Source organism: Centruroides vittatus, unplaced genomic scaffold, assembly GCF_030686945.1.
Source record: "Centruroides vittatus isolate TY-2023 unplaced genomic scaffold, ASM3068694v2 contig_794, whole genome shotgun sequence".
Classification (NCBI taxonomy): domain Eukaryota; kingdom Metazoa; phylum Arthropoda; class Arachnida; order Scorpiones; family Buthidae; genus Centruroides; species Centruroides vittatus.
This window is the reverse complement of record NW_027122512.1, coordinates 668,520-678,139: the sequence shown is the minus strand read 5'-3', so window position 1 is coordinate 678,139 and position 9,620 is coordinate 668,520.

The window sequence follows — 9,620 nt, the reverse complement described above, 5'->3', positions numbered from 1 at the left end:
TTCAAGAACAGCAGACACTCGTTAATCCGGACATTTCTTGCAAAAATATGTGCCGAATTAAGGCGAGCGTGCAGGCTTGATGAGACCTTTCGACCTTTTACACCGATTCTTTTTGAATGCAGGCGGTAATAGTGTACACAGAAACGAAATCTGAGTAAACAGGAAAACAGATGTGTGACTAATTCATAACTAATTTTTCATGAAAACACGCGATCACGCTGAAGGGCATGCAGCATAATTGAGTGCCGGATAAGCGAAAAAGCATTGTACAATACTTCATTTCGTGTAAACTAATTTCGTAAAAAAATCTGACAATGCATTTTCAAAACTTTGATACAGAGTTCTCCTAACTAATTTCACATTGATAAATCTTCAATAAGCACTCTTAAATGAATCTGCTCCACAGATATTTAAATAGAAAATAAATTTTTCAGAACAATTATCATTGTTTGAGTTACTTCAGTTTATTTAATTTAATGGCAGTTCGAAAGGTGAATGAATGCTGGAATTCAATCGAATTTGGTTAAATAGTAAATCTTCAGTAAATCTGTGTGAGTATTACTTGTAAGTGTTGTGTAATTTGTTTATTCCTTCTCACATTTCTTCTATGCTACAGTGAGTTCGACTAGCCTCATAATAGGGACAGATAGGCGGTGCGGTTAGGTTGACACATCCAACAAAAATCACGCCCAAAAATTCTTCTAATTGCTCTCCGATTGAGATTCTGGATCTCCCAGAACAGTAGGTTGGCCCTCTTATCCATCCTGCCAGTGCTGTGTTAGTAATACGGATGTGTCAATGTAACGTAAATTATTACGGTTGAATAATGTTGCACGAATAGCATTTATTGTCCAGTGCAGATTAAACAGTACCTAATGTCAATGCAGTGTAAATTACATGTTACTCACACTGTAGTAATAGTGAGACTAACGTCGAACTCTAACTGTAGGGAAGTAGTCATTTTTCTAATTAAAATGGCTAACAAAAAGTTTTAATAATCGAAACTCTAGTAGTTTATATATAATTATCATTATTATCACATTTAAAATAATTCCTTACCATCAACACGAGGTGGAGAATAATTATCATAGTCAGCAGGTATGATATCTAACCAACTGTTATCAAGTTCAACACTGTAAACACTATAACGAAAATAATAAATATGTGTGATGTAATAATTTTTCAAATTATTATTATCGAAATTAATTAAAATTACAAATATTATTTATAGAAATCTCGTTTAATACGCTGTAATGTATAGAACACATCTATTGGCCTAGCACAATCATCTGTTGTACTAGATTGTCAACCAGCGGTCAAGTGGATAAAACCATTGAACACTTGGTAGCTGGTTGATGATTGGTGTCTTAGAAAAGAGTGATTACATGAAGTTTCCTGAAGCAGTGAATGAAATTTAATGTGAAAGCTAATCTACATCATTTTTTGAATTGATTTTGTAACATATATAAATCGTGGGTTATCTGTATGAAAGTACAAAATATAAAAATTATAATTATATCTATTTTTTCTAAAAAATGGCACGGAAACCAGGTTTATGTTTATAAGTAAAGCAAATAATTTGTGTTAACTGAACGAATCCATAACGTTATGAATAATTCATAACTATGGACAATTTAACTACTATATTGCGTGAATGTAATATATAACTTACTTTTTTATACGTTTATTTAATTAATACTAAAGTAAGCCGGCAACTTTCCTGGCATACCTTGATTTCATCTGTAATAATTGCTACCGTTACTGTTAAGTTTTTATATTCGTTCGGCCGATATAAAGAGAATGGGGTCATATCTCTTGAACCAATTGTCTGATTTTTCTGAAAATTTCTAAAAATATTTTTCTTTGATGAAAACGAGTAGACGAAGAATGTAACTCAAGATATTTACTCACCAGTGTCGCGGATTCGCACATCCCCAACAGACAGGCCACGTGCAATTATTCACGTGGGTAATCCCACATGCCCACAATGGCAGTCCGACCCCATAACTGCCTTGGAATTCCGATTTGTCACATAATACATTAAATACGAAATCTGCATGGTATACACGAACTTTAATTGATACATTTCAATTACGGAGATTATTTGCGTGATTGTTTCTTCTTGAATGTATTCTGTGTATGAAATAAACTAATCCAAAATATTTAATAATTATCGACTGTATTAATAATACAAAGAGAAAACCTGGCATCAGTATATTTTTTTGCCATGACCTATAAGTTGTAAAGTCGAAAATATAGATAAAGAATTGTTTGTCATTCAATTATGTATGGTGAGTTACGGCAACACCATACATGGACAATCTGCCTCCGAGGGTGTCTCCTAAAAGTATTTTTCTGTGAGAGATTATCTACTGTTTGAAATTTGACGTGTAAAAATACTTATAAAACTATACGTGTTCAGCCTGTAGGGCAGGTACGAACCCACGTACATTCATCATGGTTGTGAGTTGAAGATTATTGGAGATTCATCAATTCTAAACCACGCTTTCAGGTAAGTTCGCCCTTCTAGTTAAAATGGGAGTAAATTGAAAGAGGAACCGCTTTGAGGAACTTCATCAAGAAAACCGGTTCGTATTTAGCATTTACAAAGTTTTTATAATAATAACAATTATGGTGTTATTTTTACAATTTTATATTTAAATTAAGATTGATACATATTTACATATATTAAATGCAGAATCACAAATGTATCTATTATAAATGTGTAACACTTCCCCCGTGGGGGAAATTTCAAAAAATTCCTTCTTAGTGTATATTCTCTTGACGTACCCTATTAAAACGCAATCAAAAACGCATCTAAAATAGTATAATAAAAGCCGAGTTCTTCACAGTAAGCCTTAATCCCGTCACTTTTCCCGCTGGGGAATATCGAAAAATCCCTTTTTAGTGTATATTCTGTTGACGTAACCTATTAAAACGCAATTAAAAACGCAAAAAACGCATGTAAAATAGTATAATAGAAGCCGAGTTCTTCACGGTAAGCCTTAATCCCGTCCATCTCCCCCCACTGGGGGGAATTTCGACATGTATATTATATAAAAACACGTGCGTATTCGAATGCAACGTTGTGTCAAAATTTCAAAGGAATCGGTAGGAACAAACGAACGTTATATTTTATTTATATTAATATTTATATTAAGTAATAATTTTAATAAAATAGGAATAATTAATAGTTATTCTCCTAACCTCACTCAGACTCTATTACACTGTAAGACAACAACACCTTGATGCTGAGAACCTTTAACTTTAATCATAAACAAACGTTTTCGGCCCATTCCATGGCCATCGTCAGGCTAACAACATTCGAATACTGTTCCGAATAACCAATTCCAAATTTAAATAAAATACAAAAGAACTCACGCGCGATGCTAAACAACGTAAACTAAAACTAATATAAACAACATAGAAAAGAACAAACGAACGTTATATATTATTTATATAGATAGATAGAAAATGATCTGCTTCAGTCCATTCTCACAGAAAAGCATAATGCCTGACAGAAAAGCAAACTTAGGTCGTCGGAAGGTAGCGCCATCTGTTGGACATAAAAGCCTTAATTTATATATAAATATATTTTTGAAAGGGGGGAGATGGTGTAGGGGTATGAAAAATAGATAGTAGCCGATTCTCAGACCTACTGAATATGCATATCAAATTTGGTAAAAATCGGTAAAGCCGTTTCGGAGGAGTACGGTAACTAACATTGTGACAGGAGAATTTTATATATAAGACTAGCTGACCCGGCCACGCGTTGCTGTGGCTCAAAATGTATCTATTATAAATGTATAACGCCTCCCCCGTGGGGGGAATTTCAAAAAATCCCTTCTTAGTGTACATTCTCTTGACGTACCCTATTAAAACGCAATCAAACACGCATCTAAAATAGAATAATAAAAGTCGAGTTCTTCACAGTAAGCCTTAATCCTGTCCCTCTCCCCCGCAAGGAAATATCGAAAAATCTCTTTTTAGTGTATATTCTGTTGACGTAACCTATTAAAACGCAATTAAAAACGCAAAAAAACCGCATGCAAAATAGTATAAATAGAAGCCGAGTTCTTCACAGTAAGCCTTAATCTTGTCCCTTTCCCAGCTGAGGAATATCGAAAAATCCCTTTTTAGTGTATATTCTGTTGACGTAACCTATTAAAACGCAATCAAAAACGCATCTAAAATAGTATAATAAAAGCCGAGTTCTTCACAGTAAGCCTTAATCCCGTCACTTTTCCCGCTGGGGAATATCGAAAAATCCCTTTTTAGTGTATATTCTGTTGACGTAACCTATTAAAACGCAATTAAAAACGCAAAAAACGCATGTAAAATAGTATAATAGAAGCCGAGTTCTTCACGGTAAGCCTTAATCCCGTCCATCTCCCCCCACTGGGGGGAATTTCGACATGTATATTATATAAAAACACGTGCGTATTCGAATGCAACGTTGTGTCAAAATTTCAAAGGAATCGGTAGGAACAAACGAACGTTATATTTTATTTATATTAATATTTATATTAAGTAATAATTTTAATAAAATAGGAATAATTAATAGTTATTCTCCTAACCTCACTCAGACTCTATTACACTGTAAGACAACAACACCTTGATGCTGAGAACCTTTAACTTTAATCATAAACAAACGTTTTCGGCCCATTCCATGGCCATCGTCAGGCTAACAACATTCGAATACTGTTCCGAATAACCAATTTCAAATTTAAATAAAATACAAAAGAACTCACGCGCGATGCTAAACAACGTAAACTAAAACTAATATAAACAACATAGAAAAGAACAAACGAACGTTATATATTATTTATATAGATAGATAGAAAATGATCTGCTTCAGTCCATTCTCACAGAAAAGCATAATGCCTGACAGAAAAGCAAACTTAGTTCGTCGGAAGGTAGCGCCATCTGTTGGACATAAAAGCCTTAATTTATATATAAATATATTTTTGAAAGGGGGGAGATGGTGTAGGGGTATGAAAAATAGATAGTAGCCGATTCTCAGACCTACTGAATATGCATATCAAATTTGGTAAAAATCGGTAAAGCCGTTTCGGAGGAGTACGGTAACTAACATTGTGACACGAGAATTTTATATTTAAATTAAGATTGATACATATTTACATATATTAAATGCAGAATCACTTACCTTTTAAATACTTCACTTAAGTAAGAGATTGTGAGGAGTATGCTGATACCTCTCATTGTTATTTCCATCAGTGTGACGTTCGTGACTAAATCAGTTATATATATCACCGTTTCCCAGGGTTGTTTATTATTGATCCAGAGAAAATTAACAAATTATAAGTTCGTTTTTATATACAATAAATAAGCGTCGCTAAGTTAATTACGGGTTTTTCTTTGATGTTTTACTTTATATTTCATATAATGCGCATCTTCATTCCATTTTGGAAGACAAAATTAGATAAGATCAAGAATGCTCTTGGTATTCTCTTTATAACTCATTACATTTCTTGCATTTTTTTATATTCAATATTCGAAGTTAATTGTATTTTAAGTAAATATAATATTTTTATCAGAAATTTTTTAAATATTGAATAAGAATGTCAATGTAATTGCTTAAAAATTATACAGTTCGTGATTTATAGACGTTGTGGTAGTTTTCCTGTCGAAACAATTGCATGTATTGTAGTGAAGCTATTAATATTTAATTACGATACAATAACATTTCAAATATATTTTTACAGCCTGCTAGTGGCCTAGTGGACGAAAGATCATTAAAGACTGGTCGTGGGTTTTATCTTGTCCAGCAGATAGAGACGTAGGTTTTTTCACGTTTGTAACTGCTAAATAAGTTTTCCAAAAGTCACAAAAGTTTTCTACTAATGAATGTGTACAGATATTTAAATTAATTATACTTTTAATTTGAAAACAGAAAAACAGAGATAAAAAGAATAATTAAATTTTTACCACCGTTAATAATAATTATCACGTGACTTCACTGCATAACACAACGATGTATGACAGAGAAAGCTACCTTTTCGTTACTTGTGAATACGGTTTGGTTTGATTTGCTTGGTTATAACAATACCACACGTGTGAACTAGTACTCTATTTAGGTGTTGCAATTGTGAGGAAAACTCAGAAAACTCGACGGGGCACGAACCCGTGACCAGTATTTAGTGGTTTTATCCACTCGTCCTCTGGTGGGAACAGTTATGAGTAACTTTTATTAATTCAAAAAAAAGGTTTAAAAATTTGTTTTTTTAAATTGAAATTTACGAAGAAATTATGTATAATAATATTGTCAATCATATTGTTTAAGTTAATTCGGTAATATAATATTTCAATATGTAAGAGTTATAAAAGAAAAGATAGAGTAACAAAGATATCTGCTTCCTGGCATTGTTTAACAGTAAGACAGTAAGAGGAAGGAAACTCTTCTTAGGTAGTTTTCGTTACCAGAATCCTATAGTTTACGTGCAAAGCACCAGATAAATAACACGCTAATAATACACGACTCTAATGAGGGGGATAATTTAAATAAAGGACTAACTAGAAAAAAGTATGGATCAGAGAAATAGCAAAAACTTACATGAAATGTTACGTTTCTCATGAGTTTTTCTCCTAGCAAAAACTATTAAATTTTCTTAACTACGAGCAAGGAATATTTGAGATTATCGTCTTTTATGTTCAGTTACAAGTAAATTACAGATGGATAATCTGTAATTAATATAGAGCCTCATTTAGGATCAGCATTGTATCGACGCATTAAATGTTCCCTTTATATATTTTTAATGCTTTATTGCCTTTAAATAACAACTGCCAGAAACTATCAAAGACAATACTTCATAACGCACTTAATATTCACTAAAAGTGGTTCATAAAATTTATTTAAAATAAGGGAAATATTCTCAACAAATTCAATAAAATTTTCTAGGAGATAATTTTAATAAAATATATATTTCATTGATCCTCTTAATGAAAGATGGCGTAAAACAAATAAAGCCGTTTGATTCTTACACAGAATCAACGATTATGTGATCAAGTTTCTGAATTTAAATGGAGAATTAGAAAAGATAAATATACCCAATAGACACCCTCTTTTAGTAAACATAATATATGAATACAGGAAAATACAGAAATTCGCAAAATTATTTTTTTGACAAGTTGACCTATGACTCTTTTTTCGAATCCGGGAAACCAATGCGAAGTGGATAAAACCACCAAACACTGTTTGCTGACGAACGCGCTATCTACGTAGTGTTTTCCGAATTTCTTCAAGTGATTAACAGCTAAATATGGCCGACTTTCCGTAGAAAGTGCTTCAGGGAGGCAGATGGCCCACGTATTGTAATCCAAACCATTTTGTCGCTTCTCTGGACTTATCTAAATTTATGGTTACTAGGTAACGACGTCATTGATTGTAACCCCGCGCACTGCTGCTGACCCTTCACCATTGAAAACTCTCAATATTGACATAGACATTTCTACAGTGGTTTGTTGATATACATACTAACTAACCACTGGATGACATTGAATATTTACAATAGATCTTTTCTTATAGAACCTAGTTGTCTCATGGCGTGGTCAAAAACGGATCCACCCTAAGAACGAATAAATTATATTTGTAGAATGTATTTTTAACTATGGAACACACTTGAAATATAGCATGTTTTAATAGTCATAATTGAAAATTCAAAGCACAAGTAAGTATGACGTATTGTAAACCGAGTGGTGTTAAATTAAATAACTCTCTGAGGTTCTCGTTATGTTGTTACATTCTCAGCTTCATATATGTTACACCTACAGTTTTAACTTATAGCCTTAATTTTTAACATAGAGGCGTGTTTTAAAAATTTTTTAGCGAAAAAAACAATAAACACTGAATGCCTATCAATTTTTCAAACATGAAGTTGTGAAGGTACAGTACGTAGCGCTTTCCGTCTGCATACACAAGAACTAAACAGAAAACAGTGATCAACCGTAACGAAAATATACATTTTTATTTTTCCGATATATATAACAGAGGGAAAGTGCAGCGATCAGTTGAAACAATGCCCCATGAAAAATATTACATTTTTTAACTCGAGAGACCTTGAAACGTGGAGAAATACGAAAAAAGTTGGGGATTTTCTATAGGTATAGATGTTGGTATGTAAGGAGTGCGATTTTGTACACCCACTTTGAACTTTATTTGCTCTTGTGTACTTTGTCACAGACACCCAACATTCTATATGTTATTATAAACCGAATTGCTGTTATTTCAACTGTAACAGTTATTAATATAAACAATGCAATCTCGATATAGTGAACTTTCAAAAGACTGAAATCAATTCTTTACTATACCGCGAAATAGCTGTATAAATTTATCGAAGAAGCGTATAGGTCGCAGACTAAAAGAAAATACAATAAAAAATTAAGGTTAAAAAGATCTGAATCCATATCATTATGTATTAATTCGGATACATCGAAAATTATTCGATAATCCGAAATTGTCTAGTAATAATACAGCAGTGTTTCGTAATTCTCCAGATTTGAATTCCGATATATAAAAACTTTTGCGATATTAATAAATTGATTGGATAAATGAGAGAAACGGCGATTTAGACGAATTAAGGAAAAGAGAAGGCGAAATTAGATTAATTGTTTAATTTGTAAATTAAAAACATTTACAAGAACAAGGGTATTACGTTTAAAACTGTTAAATTTAAATTAAGATCGATAGCTGTTTACGGGCAGTATATGCACAATTACTTATCTTTGAAATATTTTACTTAAATAAGAAGTTGTGGAGAGTAGCTAGATACATTTTATCGTTATTTAGGTCAGTGTGACGTTTGTGACTAAATGAGTTATATACCTTACCGTTTTCAAGGGTGGCTTATTATTGATTAGGAGGAAATAAAGTATACGCTCGTATTTATATACAATAAACGTAGCTTCACTAATTTAATTTCAAGTTCTTCTTACTGATATACATTAAATTTCTTATAATGCGCATTTTCGTTCCAATATGGATACAAATTGAGATAAGATTGAGAATTCTCTTGATGTTCTTTTTATAATTTTATACCTTATTTTTAAATATTCAATGACTAAATTGAATTTTTTAAAAGTAAATATAATTTTTTATCTAAAATGTTTGTAAGAGTAAATAAAAATTTCAATGCAATTGTTTAATTTAAAAATATATTTGGTGATTTTCGTGATTTTTAGGCGTTGGGTAGCTTTTTTGCCGAACATACTGCATGTATCGCAGAGAAGCTATTACGTATAAATCACAGTGGATATTCAGTAGATTTTTCTAATTAAATATGTCTCTGTAGATAATAAATTTTACTAGTAATTCGGCAATTTTAAATTAATCGCTTATGTATAAAATAATATAAATATGGTCTTTGGAATTTAAGTTCTCATAATTTTGTGTTGACTCTTATCTAAGGTACTCATTCATTACGAGATATAAGAAATCCGCTCTATTTTCTGTTTTGAGAACAATTATATAAAAAAATTATATTATTATAACAGAAATTTCATTTAGGAACCATCTCGATAAGAATATTTAACTACACAGATATAAAGAACAATTTTTGTATTAGTAAATGCGTACACATAATTAAATTAAATACAATTAAAGT